This window comes from Polyodon spathula, chromosome 3 (assembly GCF_017654505.1).
Source record: "Polyodon spathula isolate WHYD16114869_AA chromosome 3, ASM1765450v1, whole genome shotgun sequence".
In the NCBI taxonomy this organism is placed as follows: domain Eukaryota; kingdom Metazoa; phylum Chordata; class Actinopteri; order Acipenseriformes; family Polyodontidae; genus Polyodon; species Polyodon spathula.
In genome coordinates, this window is record NC_054536.1 from 1,360,828 (window position 1) to 1,384,481 (window position 23,654).

General features: G+C 41.3%; 1 protein-coding gene across 2 annotated transcripts in view; it reads left to right on the forward strand.

Moving 5' to 3' along the window:
* Positions 1-280: 280 nt before the first annotated feature.
* LOC121309989 (sodium channel protein type 4 subunit alpha-like) overlaps positions 281-23,654 on the forward strand; it is a 162,751-nt gene continuing 139,377 nt past the window's right edge. For both annotated transcript variants that reach the window (XM_041243181.1, XM_041243187.1), the window contains exon 1: positions 281-1,019. The gene's annotated coding sequence lies outside the window, so the exon portion shown is untranslated. The remainder of the gene's footprint in view (positions 1,020-23,654) is intronic.

Below are 23,654 nucleotides of genomic sequence, written 5' to 3' on the forward strand. Positions count from 1 at the left end.
GCGCTTCTATCAGTGGGGCTGCTTGTTGTACAGGTAGTCTGCTGGTTACCTGTCAGAATATTCGGGCGCAGTGTTACGCTGCTCTGCCCCCCGTGCTCGTGCAATTAACAGGTGCGTGTCTCATTTAATTCGGGGTGCTGGAGAATACCCCGGATGTCAAAGCAAACTTCCAAACCAATCATCTCTCTATAACGAAGCGCGAGCAGCGGCAGAAAAACAGCTGTCCGCGTGACAGAGATTTTGGAGGGCTATATGAATTCGGAGGCTTCCACGAGCACGAGTTTTCATGCCAGTCACGTGTCCACTGGATCCACTCGTGTGAACCGACTTGAAGGGGATTTAAACTCGTTTCAGAATAACTTTTTCTTTTTTGAAATGCTGTGTCACACAGTGGTTTCATGAACAGCCCCCCAGTTGCTGGTGGAGTAGGCGTTACCTCGGAACATCTGACTCGCAGAGAGGCTTGGATGCTTTGTTCATTCCAGCCAGGGGCAGTTGGAGGATGGGCTCTGTACTTCATGGTTATGCTTTTGTTTCCCTTGGGCTCCATTAACAGCTGTAAGAAAACTGGGAGGTGTTTGAAAGAGACGCCTGCGAGAAAAAAAAAAAAACAATAACCTACTTTAAGTGCATGTGTCAGAGTCTATCGGACTGGAGAGGCGAGCTAGCGGAGATCGGTGCTGGCTACAAACTACCAGTAATCTGCACGGAAGCTAGCGATGTACCAGAAGGGTTGACAATTGACCTCCGTGTTCCTGACTGCCGGGGAGAGGCAATATTAATAGTAATAATACTATAGTCTAATACTTGGCAGACAAGTACATCAAGGATTAAGGGGAAATTTACAAGGAGAGAATAAACATGGCGACAAGTGGGGGGCTTCTATGACTTTGTGGACATTGTAAATAAAAAGAACACACACACACACACACACACACACACACACACACACACACACACACACACACACACACACAACAAGTTCTGGATGCAATGCTGTACACCAAGGAGTTTCATATGTGAGTACCGCTGTTGTTTTTATTACCTTACCACTTCACTGAAGAGCGGGTTCCAAACTGAGAAGAGCTTTGATCAAACTTTTATTTGGGAAATGGAAAAGAAATAACTACGGATTGATTCAATGTTTACCTAATGGAAATGCTCCAGATGACTGATCTAGGCCTATATTAGAACAATACGCATTTAATGGTATGCTACTGCTACTAATAATTTAGCAATGCTGGGATTTTAAAATATTGGGGAGTTGTCTCTATATGCAATTGAATCAGTATTTTTTATGCACATTTGCATTATTTCCATTGAACAGATTGTTTAGTTTTCGACTCATATTTTGTTGAGGGTGTAAACTTTACTAAATGTAAAATGCGTTCTAGTCAGTCTGGCACTGCATTGTGTTGAAATACATCTGAAAACCAGGTTAAAGATCTCATGCGTTTTACAGATCGGGGCCAGTGCAAGCCTTGCTGTGTCGCATGTTGTAGTTATGGGAACACACGTCTGTGCACGAATTTCAGGGATTGAATTATTTGAGTACGCATGTTTAGTACTGTCCCTTTAGCTTCTTATTACGAGTGTAGTGGAAGCGTGGTGATAGAGAGAGACGAGTCGACTTGTATTACTACCACTGCGAAACGGCTCGAATCAGTTCTCGGTGCTACGGGGTTCTTCTTAATCTAATACAGTTCTGTCTGGATTAAAACAATATATTACTGTATATTCTTGTATTTTTTCTTCTTGCAAATTAAACGCAAGTCTAGTTCAGCATCATCAGTTAGCATTGTGTGTATGTGTGGATGTGTGATGCGAATGCATGTGTAAAAGTGAAGTATCTCGTGTTATACAGGTTATGGGGAGTGCCGGTCCTGTACCTGCAATACTTACAGGAGAACCCAACAACAGGTGCATCCGACTGTCATATAGCGAGCCGAACTCGTGGCGCGCCCTGCTGCTTGCTGCTCTCGGCTCCAGAGAAACTGGCAGTTAAACTCTCGAGTGTAAAACCAAACGCAAGCCTGAAAGAACTCGGGATATTTTACACAGCAAAGAGCTTTTAATCTTTTTACCTTGAAAGGAAGCGGCACCGCTGGTCTGTTGTCCAAGGTGCTGAAACTCCTGCGAGCGTGTGCATGTTTAGACTTCTTACATCTTTCTTTCTTTCTTTCTTTCTTTCTTTCTTTCTTTCTTTCTTTCTTTCTTTCTTTCTTTCTTTCTTTCTTCAATCTTTCATCTTTCTTTTTTATTTTTCTTTCTTACAACTTTCATCTTTCTTAAATCTTTCATCTTTCGCTTTGTGGATTTAACACGTTTGATTTAAACAGTAGCGCTGCGCTGAAAGATGAACGACAACAGCTGAGACTAACCGTCAAAACACAGGAACAGCGAACTGGCGAGTTTGCCTCTCTTTCTTTCTTTCTTTCTCTCTTTCTTTCTTTCTTTTTTTGTTTATGCTCTTCTCTTTTTAATCTGCGGGTAACTGAGAAAATATTATTCCTCCATAATTCTAATAACATATATATATATATATATATATATATATATATATATATATATATATATATATATATGATATATATATATATATAAATTTTAATATATATAGTATATCTAGCAACAATAATTTTTAAAAACCAAATATATTAGAACTGGTTATATTAAAAATTAAAGAATAAATAGGAATAAAACGATATAAAGAAAGACATATTATAAAGATTATAAAGGTATGTTTTTAATTTATTTTTAAAAATTGGCAATGTAGGTGCGTCTCTCCCTGTGCGTAGTAGACCATCCCAGAGTTCAGGTGCCCTGTGACTGAATGCTCTACCATTGAGACAGATAGCAGCCCTGCATCTTGGGATCGGAGTGGCCGGCCAGGGCATACGGGACTAATACGGGGCTTTATAGGCGATAAGAAGGACCTTAATGACAATCCTGGATAGCACCGTTAAAAATGTTTTTTATAACTATTTCCCGGATATGAGTACCTTATAAATGAAGCGATAACACTGAGTTAATTTATTCAATTTAACATGTCAGCACGTTAGTTTTCCGCAATGACAGTTAAGCAAATGAAAGCGAGTCTACTTTATAATTTAATGGGCTTCATATCTTTAAACGTATGTGTTTTGAATGGTCTCGTTGATATTCCGCTATTTTGACGAGCTCAGGTGCGGTGACATGTCTGCCCAAAACACAGCTAAGCTCTCAGGAACGCTGAAAGAAAGATGTTCGTTTTTAAAGCTGCTCGAATCCAAGTGCTTAAAAGGGGCAGACACGTTTACTGTGTAAATGTTTTTTTTAGAAATATTCCTTCAATGTAAATTGTTTATTGGAAGGGTGTCTAACAGCGTTGCTGGAGTGGTAGGGGACCAGCTTGGGAGGTCTTGAGCCTCTATTACATTGGAAACACTGCACAGAACATGTGTGCTTCTGTCACAGGGATAACACCGATCTGGTATAGGGGATTTGGTATACTTGAATTTCTGCATGCAATGCACTTCGGGTCTCTTCGATTGCTCGTTTTATTCTGCCGTAACATATATACAAAAACAATAATTAACGTTTCAAACGAGTGCTGTTTTTTTGTTTTGTTTTGTTTTGTTTTGTTTTGTTTTGTTTTGTTTTTTACCAGTAGGCTGAAGTATGAAAAGTAGGCCTGCTTATTACACAACAGTCTCCTTTATTTATCTCACCTAAATACAGCGCTTTATTAACCTTTCAAAGCGCAGGAGTTTAAACCAAAATAGCTTAGTACGTTATCTTGGCGTACAGTAATTTGCTGTAGTTGAATCATTATTATTATTATATTATTATTATTATTATTATTAATAAATACTATTATTATAATAATATAATGGCACGGATTCAACGTTATAAAAACAGAATAGTATTCATAAAAATTAGGCGCACACGCACACACACACAGACACACGCACACGCACACGTGTTTGTTTTTCTATACTTGTGGGGACTTCTCATTGACTCTCACTATATTTTTATTTATTATTTTTATTTTTTATTTATATTTACTTTTTCTAACTCCAGTCAGACAAAACTGCACACAGGGTGAAAGTCGACAACAAACTCAATATTTTGGCTCTTTTTTTTTTTTTTTTTAAAGGCATATTTAGTTCTTAAAAAGGTGTTTTACAAAGTGGGGACGCCCCCACAACGCCGTTTTTCAGGAGTTACTATCTTTGTAGGGACATTTTCTCAAATTTTGTCCGCACATTGATAGTAAACCACCTTAATGACTTACTATAGACACCCTTGTTGACATAATTATAGTGCTTAATATATATATAAATCATTTGCATTGCTACAAACTTGTGTGTATTTAGTCAAAGAAACATTTGTCCAGGCTTTATAAAAATGATGCATTATGGTGGGGCAAGACGCTTTTATGGATAAAACAGCCTTAATTAAAAGCTGTATATTGCCTGAAGGGAAACATAGATTAATTATTAATTATGTAAAACATTCCTACTTCAAACTTTAGCTTTGTTTTTCTAGCAGATATGAGTCTATAATATATGTGTAAAAGGGAATGCATGCTAGAAAAGCCGGTTTTTAGACTTTATTAAAACCCGACGGCAGTGAATTTGAGGCTCAGGCAGCAGCGCTGTCAACAAGTGTTCTGAGCTCCGCCTGTTCCGTCTTTTCCACAGACCCAGCTCGTATGCAGAATAGCAACATTTTGGGGTTTTAAAGTCACGTTTCTGTGGTCAGGCCCTAGCACTCTTCCGTAGCTGCGCGTACGCGTGACTTGAAAGAACGCAAGGAGGCATTCTTTGAGATGCGGGGTATTTCACAAAACCTGTACTATATTGTGAAGTCTTGGAGACGTGGCTACCGTCTTGTCTCACCTATCTGAGTGCGTTTGCCAGGCGGGACAAACAGGAGATCCCCTGGCCAAGCCTAATGTCTGTTGACATAAGCATTTCATATCCCTGTAGCCTTGTCTCTTGAATTACTAGCATTCTTTCAATTGGTGTGACTGCCTGCCTGCGTGCCTTCCTGTCTGACCTATCTTTATTGTATTACCTTATGCATAAGTAAATCTCTATGTTGCACTTGCCACTTATTTTACTCGACTTTAATTAAAACAAATTAAGTGTATGTTTCATCACTGTTCCTGCACAATTATCTTCTCAATTTAACTGTCATTTTATTGAATGAATTGATTTCCAAGTGGAGGTGTGAACTCTGTAAAGTTAATGTACTTTTACACATACAGGAAGCCTCTTTTTCAGGAACATGGGCTTGAAACCTGGTTCCAGGAGACAGGGAGATCTAGCTTGAGGCAGCTGCTGTATTAAACCCCAAGTCTCCCCTGGTGTGCTGTGCAGTGGCCTGAAACCTAGTCTTCTGAAATCAAGCCCCAAAGTGGCTCCGTGTTCTCTCAGCTTTAACAAGCCATTGAAAACATTGAAAAAATCACTAGAGTGGAAATTGTGATAAACAGTTTATGTAAATCCTCCTAATAATTGTAATAAATATGGGACCATCTGTGTATCGTCTCCCACTTTTGGATGCTAACAATTTATATTAGCTCCACTGGGGAGAGTCTCTCTACAGATGGATAACATCCAGGGAGAATTCATTTGTTGAAGGAAAATGCCATTTATGTAACTTTTCCACCATAGTTGATTATGTTTGAGTCGCTGCTTACAGTATGTGACTATTCACCAATCCCATTGATGGTGGTTTTCTGGTGGCAAGTGCAGCAGGAAGGGGCACCACTCGAGGCTACAGATGAGAGACATTCTCCCAACTGTGGACATGTAACATTCAATCAAATGGAATCCAGTGATGTCACAACATTCTCCTAACTGTGGGCACATAACATTCAATCAGAAGGAATCTCTGCTGTCACAACATTCTCCCAACAGTGGGTACGTAACATTCAGTCAGATGGAACCTTGTGAAGTCACAAAAGCGTGCTTCGATCTGGCTGAAGAGATGTATCCATTATCAATGTTGTGTGTTGCAACATAACCTCTGCTTATTCCGCCCTTATTGGCATCAAACTGGCATTTGTACAAATGTATAATCATGCTACCAGGTACCATCCAATCACAATTCCTGTAACATGTTTAAAAACAAAGTAGCTAACATAGAGATAATGATAAACACTTCCTATCCAACACGCTATTTTATTGATACCCCTATCTAATTAGCTAGCTTTTTAAACCACCAGTTATACATTACATTTGATACTTACATTATTATCATATAAACTTTTACAAACATCAATGACAATTTATTTATTCTTACATTAGTTTTAGAATAAATTGATTTACTTTTCTGTGTGTCAGATCATTCAATTGGCTGTTTTTATTCATAGCAATGTGGTGGGTACATTTCACCTGTGAGAGGGATACGGTGAGTGGGCTCGTAGTCTGCTGGTCTGTTCATCTGTGTGTGACACTGCTTATCCAATTATGATGAAATGGACTTCTGTGCAGTCATGTGCACAGTTATTAGAACACCCCATTGCTTCTGTAGTTCAGTCGTGTGCACAGTTATAAGAGCACCCCATTGCTTCTGTAGCTCAGTCGTGTGCACAGTTATTAGAGCACCTCATTGCTTCTGTAGCTCAGTCGTGTGCACAGTTATTAGAGCACCTCATTGCTTCTGTAGCTCAGTCGTGTGCACAGTTATTAGAGCACCTCATTGCTTCTGTAGCTCAGTCGTGTGCACAGTTATTAGAGCACCTCATTGCTTCTGTAGCTCAGTTGTGTGCACAGTTATTAGAGCACCTCATTGCTTCTGTAGCTCAGTCGTGTGTGCACAGTTATTAGAGCACCTCATTGCTTCTGTAGCTCAGTCGTGTGCACAGTTATTAGAGCACCTCATTGCTTCTGTAGCTCAGTCGTGTGCACAGTTATTAGAGCACCTCATTGCTTCTGTAGCTCAGTCGTGTGCACAGTTATTAGAGCACCTCATTGCTTCTGTAGCTCAGTCGTGTGCACAGTTATTAGAGCACCTCATTGCTTCTGTAGCTAAGTCGTGTGCACAGTTATTAGAACACCCCATTGCTTCTGTAGCTCAGTCGTGTGCACAGTTATTAGAGCACCTCATTGCTTCTGTAGCTCAGTCGTGTGCACAGTTATTAGAGCACCTCATTGCTTCTGTAGCTCAGTCGTGTGCACAGTTATTAGAGCACCTCATTGCTTCTGTAGCTCAGTCGTGTGCACAGTTATTAGAGCACCCCATTGCTTCTGTAGCTCAGTCGTGTGCACAGTTATTAGAGCACCTCATTGCTTCTGTAGTTTTGATTTGTTGTGCATATGAAATCAAATCACTGAAAATGAAAATCTTGGAAAACTGGCAAAATAGGCAAATTAGCGATTGTCTAATTTAATTGATGACTTTAATAGGCCACACATGCAATTAATTCCAAATAGTAAGAGAAAAGGAACACACAGCCACAAATGGTAAAATACATGACTTTTTAGAAGTTGTTTAAGATGCCTCATTAAAGCACAAAGTGGTCTAACATTTTCACGAGTCCCTATTGTTTCTATATCAATGATTACGGACCCAAAAACTGACAAATCTTGAGGTGTTCTAGTACATTTTGTACACTACTGTAGGTTATTGTGGATGTCCAAAGCAGTTTCCTACTTTTATGTGAGTTCTGGTCTGAACTGATTGGGCTGAGAGAAGCTATGTCAGGTCTTCATTACAGCAGAGTCTCGATTTGCTTAGTGCAGTGATGATCTGAATGGTCTGACCTACTTTTTTAAAAAGTACTTAATATTAAAGGCTAAATCTTGGAAACCACTTGTTAGAGATGTGACATCTGGGAGACAATTAAACTGTATGCTCTTTGCCTTTAATCACTGGCTGGCACACACTAGAGATGACCTTGGAAGTATTGTGTGTTTATCACGCCTCCTGTATGTGGTTCAAGTGCCTGTCTGACAGGTTAGCACCTCGTCTTTCAACGCACTTCAGCACAGCCTTCCTGGTATCTCCACTTCCTGGAGTGTGAGCACATGGGAGGAAAAATTCAGACAGCCTTTCGTTTGTGATTAAACGCATTGCAGTCCCTCTACTGTGATGACCGAAGGGTCTGAGATTGAGGCTTGATGCTCATATAGCGAGGCAGTGGTGCTAATGATGCGCTGACCTCACCAACAACAATGCATCACACAACACTCCCCTGTGACATTAACATCCCCATACAGTATCTAGTGTGGCTAATCTGGCTCAATATATTGAACTGTGTATGAACACATCGTAAGTGATTGTAACACAGGGAGGAGAGTACGTTCTCCTAGTATGGACTCCAGGGAGATCACAGAACCAGAGTTACTGGGCTTTGGCTCCAGTCTGCACACAGATACATGTTCATGGCTGCTTATTCAGCTTCAATCAATCAGAGTCATTGACTGGACACTTGTTACCTGCTTTCTTTTTGTTGTTTTCTTTTGAAGTCATTTCAATTTATTGGTGATTTGATCTAAATTTAGGAGTTGATCCTCAGTTGTAGTTGATTGCCATATGTAACGCAGGCTAGATCAGTCAAACTTGAGTTAATTCATAGATTGTCAATGGGTGGCGTTCACGATACAGAACCTATTTAATTTAAATGTCATGGACAAAGTTTTAATTGGTTTGAGTTATTACAGTCATCAAAACTGAAATATGTAGACGCAGTAGAATGTTTGAGCTGTACATTCATCCTAAATCACAGAGATGCAGTTCCTGGGCTGCTAATCTGCATGTACAATGCAGCGGGAATTTAAAGACATTAAACTGATCCCCCCAAACACTCAGCAGCTCTCCTCACTGCAGTAAAGAAACTCCCTGTGAGTTTGTAGCAAGCTTACAGCAATGAAACAGCAGAGTGGAATGAGCAAAGTCCTGATGCCACATAGGCTTTCAGATCCGCCAGCAATGTTGATTGATGTAGTATTGCTCAACAGAAAGCCACCTATAGAAAACTATGACAAAGATCAGGGCATCATTGATTTGATCTTGTTGTTTCGTGTTAAGTGCCAGAAGTAAAGGCATCAGAAAAGGAACGTGACCACAGATTGGTAGAGTGAACCAACTTGGCAGCTTCTAAGGGCCAGTATGTATGTGGTACATTGGGCTTAGTTACAGGTCATTTTAGTTAGCAGAGCACGAGTAAAAGTTTACTGCAGCATATTTGCATGGTAATGTGCAGTTTACTTCGCATTTACTGCACTTTGTCATGGTTAACATGCCATTGACTGTTCGTTACTGTGCTTAACTGCATGTTGGTCGGCTCATGCAATGCTTTAACACACTAAACTAAGTGATAAGTAACTAAAAAAAAAAAAAAGCTGGGACTAATTTAAGAAAACCTGCATTTCCATTTTTGGTGAAAGTTTCTGAAAATGTTTAGGAACCATTCTGGGTACACTAAGGGGCAGAGTTCTTGGCTCCATTCACAATAAGTGTTAGGCACTTTTCTTCATCTTAATTAATGGAACTTTAGACACAGTACCTTAGATCCAAGTCTTCTTAATTAATGGAACTTTAGACATAGTCCCTTAGACCCCGGTCTTTCCACAAGGTGAATTGGTAGTTGTGTGTGGAGGGAGTTTAATAAAACATGGACTGGATCTGAGTCAGCACTAGATTTAAAAACATTAAAGGTTGTGTGTGTATGCAAGAGTCCACCCCACATTACTAGGGCGCACACATTTCCTTTACATTACTCCCACATGCAGGGCAATCTGAAGACGTTCGAAGGCAAGGAAGCAGTGATCTCTGAATGCTTCAGTAAATACTGCTTTTCCTGTGGCAAAGTAGTAAGTAGTGCACAGGTGTGCAGGTGATGCAGTGCTCAATACAACGACAAACAACAAAGCACTGGTGAAATGATGACGTTTATTTATAATACAAATGACCCTTGACAACAGCAATAACAAAGAAGGATTGGCAATACACAACAATGTGTATTGCTCAGTGAAATAACCACAGGGTTTAGTCCCGAAATAATAAATACTGTATAAACACACACAGAACACACACACGATCGCCAGTCCTGAGTGAGTGCTGAAGTGCGAGTGGTGCAATACAATTTATTAGTGAAGTCCGGGTTGGGTGCTGTCTTAAGCGACAGCTCCCGGATTGTGTTAGCAAGAACAAACAGAAACAGTCGGCCTGACAAACAAACAAAACACGATAACATTCACGATTATTAATTACATGCGCTTTCCCACGGGTCCTTTCAGTAACCAACCAAAGGAACAGATCACTGGGCCATTTCCCCTAAATACCTTCAGTCACGGCCAATCACGTATCCGCCAATCCGTGACTGACACATCACCTACCGCATTAAGGCAATGATTTCTGGTATATTGACCCCGCCCCCTTCCTGGATGGCTGGCTTCCGACTGACCCTGGAATGAACTGCTGAACCATCCAGTCTGGGGCACTCTGCTCTGGTTATACCGTGCCCTCACAGCTCAGAAGGGAGATTGTTGACCAGGATTCATTCGCTCTCTGTCACAATCACATAAGCATTATTAGCTTTCATTTAACTAGTTGCATATTTAAAATAATTTATAAACAGCAACATTTGTTTATTGCATTCATGTAATAGTTGTTTTTTTCTGTATGATTGACATATTCATTGATATGTTTTCTCTACTCCAGTTTATATGATTAGAATGGATATCCTTTGCATTCTTTCATTCATAACTTTGAAATGCTCAGTCTGAATTCCAAGATAGATCTGCAAGAAATCAAACCACATCCCGTTTTATGCACACTGTGTTAAAATGTGTAAGCACATGCAGCAGGCAGTGTTGTGTCGTACACTGCCATTATGGACTCTGTCCAGTCCCCTTTCAGTGAGATGGGAGGAGGTTAAAGCTCTTTTGCATTGTGGTAATGACTGTTGATTGCGGTGGGCAGGGTTGTCGGTTCTTGCCTCAGCCTCATCCCTGTTAAGGACACCAAATGTACCTGTTTATTGATGAGGCGAGTCACTTTATTAGATGAATTGGGACTTTAAACCATGAATGTCATATAAATCCACCTTTTCTCCAATTAATTGTTGAAGACACAGACTTTGCTTAAGCACGAGAACCTTGATCAGGTGACATTATTGCCTGATGTTTAAACACATTTAAAATCTTCAACTTACAGGTTTATTAACCCTTTCAAGGTTTTGATTTCGGTCCATTTTGTTTGTTTTATTTTTTAACCCTAGAAGTTTTATTTGATCGCTCTGAGGTTAGCTGGCGTGCAGCAGTGCCCTGCAAGGCTGCATCTTTATTGGTGGAGGAGAGTTTCAGCGCAGACAGGAGCTGCACACCCTCCTCCTCTTAGAGTTTGCAGGAATCACATTTCATTGCTTAAACTGGACGCTAATCAAGAGTTTAGAAGGTGTCGGCTAAATATAGAAACCGTTGATAATCTCTGTAAAGGACTCTGCTTCATTTGAATAATTCTATTTTAATCTCAACCCTGCTCCTCCATCACCTGCCAACATCAAGTTATTGGAGTTACATGGGTTTTAGATCAGAAGTACCAATTACCGAGAGAAAATGACAAACCCTATACTGTATCAGAGCAGTGTGTAAAACCTTTTCTCGGGAGATAGTGTTCAGACTCTGTCCTGTACAGTCGGTGAGATGAGAGGATGTTAAAATGACAAACCCTATACTGTATCAGAGCAGTGTGTAAAACCTTTTCTCGGGAGATAGTGTTCAGACTCTGTCCTGTACAGTCGGTGAGATGAGAGAATGTTAAAATGACAAACCCTATACTGTATCAGAGCAGTGTGTAAAACCTTTTCTCGGGAGATAGTGTTCAGACTCTGTCCTGTACAGTTGGTGAGATGAGAGGATGTTAAAATGACAAACCCTATACTGTATCAAAGCAGTGTGTAAAACCTTTTCTCGGGAGATAGTGTTCAGACTCTGTCCTGTACAGTTGGTGAGATGAGAGGATGTTAAAATGACAAACCCTATACTGTATCAGAGCAGTGTGTAAAACGTTTTCTCGGGAGATAGTGTTCAGACTCTGTCCTGTACAGTCGGTGAGATGAGAGGATGTTAAAATGACAAACCCTATACTGTATCAGAGCAGTGTGTAAAACGTTTTCTCGGGAGATAGTGTTCAGACTCTGTCCTGTACAGTCGGTGAGATGAGAGGATGTTAAAATGACAAACCCTATACTGTATCAGAGCAGTGTGTAAAACCTTTTCTCGGGAGATAGTGTTCAGACTCTGTCCTGTACAGTCGGTGAGATGAGAGGATGTTAAAATGACAAACCCTATACTGTATCAGAGCAGTGTGTAAAACCTTTTCTCGGGAGATAGTGTTCAGACTCTGTCCTGTACAGTCGGTGAGATGAGAGGATGTTAAAATGACAAACCCTGACCTTGCATGGACCAGGAAGTTATAAAGCTTCACATGCCATGGGGTCAGCGTTGCTTTGCATATTGAGAAGCAGGGTCAACATCACAAGGACCTTTTCATTGTACAAGGCTGCGAAAGCTTCTCTTCCATATGTCAGATGAGGGAGGAAATCCAGGGATGCACTTGAGTGATTACGTCTGATGGAAAGATTTGTTCTGTTCTCAGAAGTGTGATTATTGGAACAGGTTAATGGTGGAGCAGGGCAGGAAGATGTCTCATGATGTGGCTTTATTAAATTTGCATCAATTTTGTAAGTTTAACATGACTGACAAATAAATGTTTTTGTCCATATATTTGAACCTATATGCCTACGTATTGCATTGTGTCTTCCTCAGAGTCAATGTGAAATCTTATCATCAGCAATAAGGGAAATACAAGTAGACCCGTGAATATCCCATTGTTTTATTTCAACTACACGTGTCAATGTTATTGTAACAGAATCCACAGTTAACAACCTCCCCTCATCCCTCTTCTTAACCACTAGCAAGAAGGATCTTTGAACAGGTAACTAGCAGCCCTCAGTCCCTCACCTGGCATGTGTTTATACACTGCTGTGCAAAAGTCTTAGACATGTTGCATTTTTCTACTCTATCCCTAACCCTAACAATGTACTCAAAGCCTCCACTAGTGTTTTCTAAGAAAATTCAGGAAGCTGTAACAACCTAAAAAATGAGATAGATTTGTTTATTGTTACATGAGTTTTCGGTATGTGATCACAAAAAAAATAGATTAACCACCTAAGGCACCGAGCGCAACGTCAAATATTGTTGGAACTGACGTATATGAACAACCTTGACTTGCATAAAGAAGGAAAAACATTGAGTGAAATAGCTCGCATGGACAAGGTGTTGAGTGAAGCAAATTGAATTGGCTTGCTTGCTTTGCTCGCCACATGCCTGGTAAGAAGAGCTTTATCACTAAAATGCACAGCATGAGAAGTAGGTGGTTTACAGGTTGAGAAGGAAGCTGTTTGATTTCTTTAGGATGCTTGGAAGCTTCAATGTAAATTGGAGCCATATACACTTTTGTGGAGCTGCTTATAGTGACTTTAAAGAACAGAAAACTACCAGTTTTTTGACAAATGTTGTAGGCTGAGCATAACACAGTTCATATTTATTACAACTTTTGTCATTTAATTAAGTGTGAGACGCATTTTCGGATTTTGTAAACATGCAATCGAAGGGAGCCAAAACCAGTATTAAAGTTGGAGACATTCATAGCTTGACACCAGATCCCTCATTTATAACCTTTAATTGTCTGTTGTGTGTGAGCAAATAAAATTACACCAGTGACACTTGCGGGTCACTGTTCCCTGACAGCTGATAATCTTCTGACACAGAACTATGCCTGCCCTACTTAGAAAGCAACAGCTGAATAACAAAGAGCTGACACAGGCAATGAAGCACTTGAAATATGTGCCTGTGGATGGACTGGGATGGATCACCCTGTCTGATTGAAAAGCCTGGTACAGTGGGAGGTAGTCTGGAGTCAGGCTCTCCCCTGCACCTCAGCTCTGTCTACTCTTTCTCAGGCAGGGTCTGTGGATGGAGTGGGATGGATCACCCTGTCTGATTGAAAAGCCTGGTACAGTGGGAGGTAGTCTGGTGTCAGGCTCTCCCCTGCACCTCAGCTCTGTCTACTCTTTCTCAGGCAGGGTCTGTGGATGGAGTGGGATGGATCACCCTGTCTGATTGAAAAGCCTGGTACAGTGGGAGGTAGTTTGGTGTCAGGCTGTCCCCCCTGCACCTCAGCTCTGTCTACTCTTTCTCAAGCAGGGTCTGTGATGGAGTGGGATGGATCACCCTGTCTGATTGAAAAGCCTGGTACAGTGGGAGGTAGTCTGGTGTCAGGCTCTTCCCTGCACCTCAGCTCTGTCTACTCTTTCTCAGGCAGGGTCTGTGGATGGAGTGGGATGGATCACCCTGTCTGATTGAAAAGCCTGGTACAGCGGGAGGTAGTTTGGTGTCAGGCTGTCCCCCCTGCACCTCAGCTCTGTCTACTCTTTCTCAGGCAGGGTCTGCGATGGAGTGGGATGGATCACCCTGTCTGAATGAAAAGCCTGGTACAGTGGGAGGTAGTCTGGTGTCAGGCTGTCCCCCCTGCACCTCAGCTCTGTCTACTCTTTCTCAGGCAGGGTCTGTGGATGGAGTGGGATGGATCACCCTGTCTGATTGAAAAGCCTGGTACAGTGGGAGGTAGTCTGGTGTCAGGCTCTTCCCTGCACCTCAGCTCTGTCTACTCTTTCTCAGGCAGGGTCTGTGGATGGAGTGGGATGGATCACCCTGTCTGATTGAAAAGCCTGGTACAGTGGGAGGTAGTCTGGTGTCAGGCTCTTCCCTGCACCTCAGCTCTGTCTACTCTTTCTCAGGCAGGGTCTGCGATGGAGTGGGATGGATCACCCTGTCTGATTGAAAAGCCTGGTACAGTGGGAGGTAGTCTGGTGTCAGGCTCTTCCCTGCACCTCAGCTCTGTCTACTCTTTCTCAGGCAGGGTCTGTGGATGGAGTGGGATGGATCACCCTGTCTGATTGAAAAGCCTGGTACAGTGGGAGGTAGTTTGGTGTCAGGCTGTCCCCCCTGCACCTCAGCTCTGTCTACTCTTTCTCAGGCAGGGTCTGTGGATGGAGTGGGATGGATCACCCTGTCTGATTGAAAAGCCTGGTACAGTGGGAGGTAGTCTGGTGTCAGGCTCTTCCCTGCACCTCAGCTCTGTCTACTCTTTCTCAGGCAGGGTCTGTGGATGGAGTGGGATGGATCACCCTGTCTGATTGAAAAGCCTGGTACAGTGGGAGGTAGTCTGGTGTCAGGCTCTCCCCTGCACCTCAGCTCTGTCTACTCTTTCTCAGGCAGGGTCTGTGGATGGAGTGGGATGGATCACCCTGTCTGATTGAAAAGCCTGGTACAGTGGGAGGTAGTCTGGTGTCAGGCTCTTCCCTGCACCTCAGCTCTGTCTACTCTTTCTCAGGCAGGGTCTGTGGATGGAGTGGGATGGATCACCCTGTCTGATTGAAAAGCCTGGTACAGTGGGAGGTAGTCTGGTGTCAGGCTCTCCCCTGCACCTCAGCTCTGTCTACTCTTTCTCAGGCAGGGTCTGTGGATGGAGTGGGATGGATCACCCTGTCTGATTGAAAAGCCTGGTACAGTGGGAGGTAGTCTGGTGTCAGGCTCTCCCCTGCACCTCAGCTCTGTCTACTCTTTCTCAGGCAGGGTCTGTGGATGGAGTGGGATGGATCACCCTGTCTGATTGAAAAGCCTGGTACAGTGGGAGGTAGTCTGGTGTCAGGCTCTCCCCTGCACCTCAGCTCTGTCTACTCTTTCTCAGGCAGGGTCTGTGGATGGAGTGGGATGGATCACCCTGTCTGATTGAAAAGCCTGGTACAGTGGGAGGTAGTCTGGTGTCAGGCTCTCCCCTGCACCTCAGCTCTGTCTACTCTTTCTCAGGCAGGGTCTGTGGATGGAGTGGGATGGATCACCCTGTCTGATTGAAAAGCCTGGTACAGCGGGAGGTGGTTTGGTGTCAGGCTCTCCCCTGCACCTCAGCTCTGTCTACTCTTTCTCAGGCAGGGTCTTGTCTGTGAGATGCCGTGTTGACTGATGGACCATGAGACTTAGCTTTGTGCTCATGAAGCAGCTCCTGGCACTCTGTAATTCTTTGCTTTCTACAGGAGAGGCCTCATCCCCCCAATGCAATGATCTCCAGTGGCAATGCAGTGGCACAGCAGTGGAAATCTATAGGTTTGAACATGCAATGATAGCACAAGGGCAGCAGCAGTCATATGAGGGATTAGTGTAATGTTATCACACCGGAAACAATGTCCTCTTTTGTTAATGGTATCGCAGGGGTGGACATTCCTTAGCACAAGTTCTTGAGACTGTAGATCATCTGGGCATGCATACTACTAAACATGCTATGGTACTGACAGCTCATTGAAGGCGAACCGTATATAACCTGGAGCACTTGTCCAGTCACCCGATTTTGTCAAATACGTACTATCATTCGTACTTGATTGCAATATAATAATAATAATAATAATAATAATAATAATAATAATAATAATAATAGTTATTTTAAGTCAAGTATTTACTGTATATGACTGATAAATATGACTGATAATAGTGTGACAATAGCCAGTGTAATAATCCTCATTTACTCCTATTATTTTCTTCTTTTTTTAAAATATATTTGTATTATATTTTTAAACAACATAAATGCAATCTTATAATACAAACATATTCTCAAATATATAAGGTTAACATTCATGCATGTATCAATCTAAACCCACACCCCACACCCATACCTTCAGTGAGAATTATTACATCATAGGAATAGTATGATAACAAACATTACAACATGTTTTGAAAGTCACTGCAGTGAGCCGACATCTCGATATCTAAGATATCTAAGATATCTAGGGCTTCTGATTTTTGGTTTTTATTAATTCCATTTTTAAGTTATATGTAAATCTTTTTTTTTCTTGGCTTTCACTTTTTATAAGTGTCCAGTTCTAAAATCTTTTCTGCATAATGTGTAAAGACTCTTGTTGAATCACTGGCACTTTTCCTAATCCACGTGAGTGACGTTATAACCCATTCCTCTCTGGATTTGCAAGGGTGCTTCCTTTCTGTCTTATAGGGTGCTCCTTCCTTTACTGATGTATCATTATCATTATCAGTGTCACTTCAACTTTTACACTCAGACGTTTCGCATGCACAAAGAAAACACTGAAATAAAAATATGATACCAATTGTATTTAGTTTGCTGTTGCCAAAGCAGATCACATAGGGAACACGTGCTGTATAAAAAGTCACATGATAGAGGGGTTCTATAGCTTTATGTCTTAGATTGGCTATCATTCTGGGGCTGTGTAAGGCATTGCAAAATGAGCTGTCCTTACAAATTTAACCCGAGCACTCTGATTGGCTATTGTTTTATTGTTAATAAAACAAGGAATCATCCCCTCCCTACACCGAAACCCTACCCTTAAGTGCAGCCATTACACAGCTAGAGTGGCTCATGTTTGGCAGGGAATAAGCTTTGCTATTACTTAAAGCAGGTTTTTTGAAGGAAGTGCTCACTTTCTCAGTTGTCCTCACAGGAAGACTTTGTGGTACTTTTGTAAGCACTGTGCAAAGCGATGCGACAGACAGACACTGCTCCAGACTGATATGTTATGGTTTGACTATGGCAATACACTGTAAGGGTGCACTGTGTCTAGGAATCCGGGACAAATTCCATCCTGAAGTAATTTAGCCCGGGACCCTGACTTGATCTTTACGTTTAGGGACTGTCCCGTCCAATTAGTGGTGGGTGGTCCCTAGTCACAATATGTATAGTAACTCGACAGTACTTGCACACTTCAGTTGTACCTTCTTTGCTTTGCTGTCTTTCACAGCGAAAGCATTATGGTCATAGGCATATTCTTCTGGGAGTATTGTGCATTTAGGGTTTTTTTTTTCATGTCACCACAATTTGCAATTCTGTTTTAAATTCCACGAGCGTGTAAATACTCCCTATCAAACTGTAATACAGCTTTAAATCTCGTGAGCAAGAGCATCTCGTTTTAAGACTCACATGTGTTTACAATCCTCATACAGTTTGCTGTCACTATAGTAGGGATGGGTTTAAACTAAGCATTCAGAACGAATCAATGCGAGATACAAGTCTGGAAGGAGGGGACATTGCCCAGCTGCACTGGGATGGTTTTTTAAATATATATATTTTTTTGTAGGTATTTTATTTATTTTTTTCACAGGGAAAGGGGTCAAGTCAAGGTGAATTGAATAACCATGTCAAGTGTTATTCTGGTGTACACTGATTTAATTTGTTCTGTATCTGGGGTGTTTTACTGTTGTTTATATCAGTTAAAACCAAAAATCAGAAGCCCTAAATATATATTACGCCTTCGCTATAACTCCCTTCATTATAACAAACCTGGCGCCTGGACCCCAAATGAAAGAAAATAAAAAAGATAACATAAAAACACACTGTCAACATCCTGGTCTGTACACACGGGACGCCACCTCAGCAGTCAATGAAGTCAACTCTTCAGTCTTAAAGCGAGCGCTGTAACTGTGCCTCCGAAAAGAAAATCATTTTATGTTGCAACAGAGTTGGAAACTATACTCAGCATTTGAAAAAAGAGGTAACGCAGGCATATCTCTGTCAGGAATACAGGGTGTTTTGCTTGTTTAGCAACCATGCAAAACTGATAAAAAAACAAAACAAAACAGTAACAACACAAACTTGGAAGATCTGATGACCTTCTGATGTCGGGTTGATTTGGAATAAAAACTCAGATTGGGATTCTTGCATTTGGATTAAAATTTGGTGCATTGTGGCAAAGTGGTTTGTAGTGGTGTATAGGTGATTTGAGGTGCTCTAACAAAGGACAAGCACAAAGTTTACCGGTCAGGTTTCTTTTAATGCCCTTTAAACCGGGTTTCAAATAATAAAGCTGGCTCTACCCAGCAATGGGTATTGCCAGCAAAAACTGGACTCAAAATAATAAAGCTCGTTCTACCCAGCAATGGATATTACCAGCTACAAAACAAAGGGGTTGCAGTCCCAAAATAATAACCACAGAAAACATGAACCCACACTTCATTCAAGGTTCCGTCCTTGTCTCCTCCCATTAACCACAACAAAGGAGCCGATTACGGCGTCACGTCCCCCTAAAGTACCCTAAGCCACGGCCCCTCCGATAGCTAGTTCAATCACGTCTCCTCCAATTCATGACTGAAACTTCGCTCACCATACTAGGGCGATGACTCCAGGTACCATAACGCCGCCCTCTTCCTGAATGGCCGGCTCCCGACTGTCCCTGGGATGAACTGCCCAACCATTCAGTAGGAAGCCCGTAGCTCCTGTTGTACAGTGCCCTCACTCGTCGAGAGGGAGATTGTTGATTCGGATTCATTCACTCTCTGTCACATGCATTTAGAAACGCTTCATGTCAGATTGATTATGAATTAAATTTCAGCTTCAATTTTTGCTTTTTGTACTGCGTTTTAATTCTTTAACGAATAGGATAAAGCAAAGGCAGAATACTGCATACATGAGACGAACAGGTATTCACAATCTCACCTCATTAACAGTTTATAGTTCATTTTGATTGTCCTTTCGCTATAACAAACCCCTCGATATAACGAATAGAAGGCTTGGACCCCCACGGGTTCATTATAGCGAGGGTGTTCTATATATTATCTGTTATTGTTGTTCTGGTGAGGACATTTCCTTGTGATGACAAGACGTGGAGGGTGCATTAACACGAGCAGTATTAAAGGAGTTTGACGGCATGTTGTTCCTTGTAACTGAAAGCATTTTCTTTCTTGTGTCCTTGCTTGGACAGTCGGCATTAACTTCTGTGTGCACTGTGACTTTTCAAAACACAACATAAATGAAGAGAAAGCTCCATGGCGAAATGCCAAGCGCTACGGGCTGACTAAATGCAGTCTGAGATCAGAGAACACTTTGACATGATAACAAAACCCTCGACGCTCCCTCAGTGAAGCCTCAATCCATTAAACAGATAGCGCCAAGGCATTTCAAAATAAAACATTGTGACTCCAGCACATTACATTTCACACTTAAGCAAGGCAAATAAAACACATAGAAGCATGGAATTTAACATTGGGAAAACTTGGGAAAGTTTTTGTGTGTAGTTTTCCTTCAAGGAAGAGACAGCATTGTTAGCTTTGTGTTCGGAGGACTTTTTACTGATCAAAACAGTAAGAACATAAGAACATAAGAAAGTTTACAAACAAGAGGAGGCCATTCGGCCCATCTTACTCGTTTGGTTGTTAGTAGCTTATTGATCCCAGAATCACATCAAGCAGCTTCTTGAAGGATCCCAGGGTGTCAGCTTCAACAACATTACTGGGGAGTTGATTCCAGACCCTCACGATTCTCTGTGTAAAAAAGTGCCTCTTATTTTATGTTCTGAATGCCCCTTTTTCTAATTTCCATTTGTGACCCCTGGTCCTTGTTTCTTTTTTCAGGTCGAAAAAGTCCCTTGGGTCGACACTGTCAATACCTTTTAGAATTTTGAATGCTTGAATTAGGTTGCCACGTAGTCTTCTTTGTTCGAGACTGAACAGATTCAATTCTTTTAGTCTGTCTGCATATGACATGCCTTTTAAACCCAGAATAATTCTGGTCACTCTTCTTTGCACTCTTTCTAGAGCAGCAATATCTTTTTTATAGCGAGGTGACCAGAACTGAACACAATATTCAAGATGAGGTCTTACTAATGCATCGTACAGTTTTAACATTACTTCCCTTGATTTAAATTCAACACTTTTCACAATGTATGCAAGCATCTTGTTGGCCTTTTTTATAGCTTCTCTACATTGTCTAGATGAAGACATTTCTGAGTCAACAAAAACTCCTAGGTCTTTTTCATAGATTCCTTCTCCAATTTCAGTATCTCCCATATGATATTTATAATGTACATTTTTATTTCCTGCGTGCAGTACCTTACACTTTTCTCTACTAAATGTCATTTGCCATGTGTCTGCCCAATTCTGAATCTTGTCTAGATCATTTTGAATGACCTTTGCTGCTGCAACAGTGTTTGCCACTCCTCCTATTTTTGTGTCGTCTTCGAATTTAACAAGTTTGCTTACTATACCAGAATATAAATCATTAATGTAGATTAGGAAGAACCTAATACTGATCCCTGTGGTACTCCACTGGTTACCACACTCCATTCTGAGGTTTCTCCTCTAATCAGTACTTTCTGTTTTATGTTAATGGAAAAGTTTTTCTGTTTTGAATAGCCACAGTCTGAAGCATCAGCTCCTGGTCACAAAACTCCAAACACTGTTTTAAGGAATGTTATTTATTTATTTATTTATTTTTAAGAGAACTTTGTGTTCCCTCAGCTTTAATATATCTGCCATTCTAAACAGGTGGAAATTATAAAAAAAAGATGTCCCGTAGTCATTACTTCAGGAAAAAATGTAAACAGAATAGAACCATTTGCCAACCTGACTCCGCCTGGCAGCCCTTCTAACAGTATGTAAGATCTGCTGTCTTGCCGAGCATAAGAAGGGCATTTGGTGTGGAAAGGGTTACAGTCTGCCATCTGCACATTAGCAAGCAAAGGGGGACACTGCATTGATGGGCTGAAGTTGTGTTGTGTAAAAAGAGTAATGCTTCCCTGCTCTGGGAATTGACAGAGGAAATTAAGCCAGCAACCCTGTAAAGTGCATAAGTGTTTTCTCTGGTCAATATTACACGTAGGCAATGCTGTGTGGTGGGCATGCAGTAAATGTACATTTTAAAATAGCTACAGTGGCAGTCAATCAACATTTCACGAAGTTAATTAAGATTTCCGGTGCTTATTTGCTACAGTGCTTGACATTTTGTTGCTCTTCAGCCCATACATTATTTTCCTGAAGATGTCTATGGATTTGTTGAAGTCGTTATCAATGTTGACAGCTCGGTAAATGCACTAAAATTCCCAAACAAGAACAGCAGCTGTAGCTCTAATAGAGAGAGCTTCAGGAGAGATTGTACAGGTATAACCTGGACACAATTTCAAAACAGAACTGCTCAGTAGTCATTGCCACTCTAAATCACAAGTATCTCAACATGTTTGCTTGCTGCTTGCAAATTTTCATAAATGTTGATGTTAAACTGGTGAACAAAACACAAATCTGCCAACCACGGGGCTCCCTTGTCTTTTTCATTTACACATAGAAATATCTTGGAATTTAGAAACCAAGTGAACAAAAGGGCTAATATAGGACTTGTCAACATGCCCTAACCGTGAATTAAAAACAACAGCAGAGAACAGTGATCTGCATTCCAGCTGAGTGGCATAGCACAAACATGCGAATAGCTAACACTGTACTGCAGCTAATATCCTCAAAACCTGAACAGAATACCTAGCTGTTACACTTCATCAAAAGAACAGGCAGCAATCATCTACTGCAAGGCATGCACTTCCCAGTAATTAACAGCAGAGACCTTGTGTACCATTGCCTTGGGAACAGTCCTACCCCCTCCACTGTCTTCTGGAGTAGATTGGATGTGCTTTCAATACTTCAGAACCAGTAAATGTACTCTGAAAACAGGACATATTTTCATGTCCATAAGTATGATTAGCTCTTTACTGTATGTGCACTGAAGTCGGCTGGCAAATTATTGATTTTGCAACAGCACTTCAGTTCAGCTGCCCCTGTTCAATCATCTCCAATTGTCAGCTGGGGACTCAAGGTACCCAGAGAATTGAGTGAGAGAGAGAGAGAGAGAAAGAGAGAGAGAGAGAGAGAGAGAGAGAGAGAGAGAGAGAGAGAGAGAGAGAGAGAGAGAGAGAGAGAGAGAGAGAGAGAGATGGCAGGAGCTGCTGAAGACTCAAACAGCTGGTCTGCTGAAATGTCTTCTGTTTTATTCGATTGTATGGATGCTGTTGTGTGTTAAACACTATTGTATTGCATATAAAGAGCTGTATACTGTGTAGTGAGTTGTTAAGAGCTACAGTGGCATCAGCTCAAAAAGGATACAAGCTAGCTTGGGGGTCATTTTGATCAACATATGCCAGCTGGGATACGTTACAGCTGGAGTTTACTAATGTTTTACAGCACTGGGAAATCACTCAGGCACTGCCTGTGGGCACTGTTGCAGAGACCCTGCTTGATGGATAGCTCACAGCTATTCGGGAGCTGTATAACACTACATGTTCTGAACTGCATTCCAGTTCTATTTCACAAGCGCAACACTGAGTGAATATAAAATGAAGTGTGGAACTGGAATGGGACGTGCCTGCTTGGTTTGATTGATGTGGTTTAAAAAGACTCAGTACTTTTATGATGTTTCCTAGCGGAAAGCATGACCACTGTTTACCTGCACCTCTAGATCTGGGACAGCGGCTTTCTAGAAAACAGGACGAGTTGATGAAGAGGACGGGATAACCCTCAATACTAGTGCAGCTAGTTTAGAGGTGACCTATGCAGTGTAGAAAACAGTTATAAGCTGTTATGTTTATTGTATAACCCATATATTGGCTCTATTCAAAAACTGGAGCACTAATGTAATGTTACATGAATTCCATGAGTGACCTTTTAATTATAAGGCTTGCTCAATGTTAAAATCAGTAATGAGCTCATGCTGATTTTGCATGTATTGACGTGCGATGAAGAGTATGGAACAATGCTGAATATTAGGACAGCTAATTTAAAAGTGTCCTATACAGTTTAAAAAACAAACAAACAAACCAA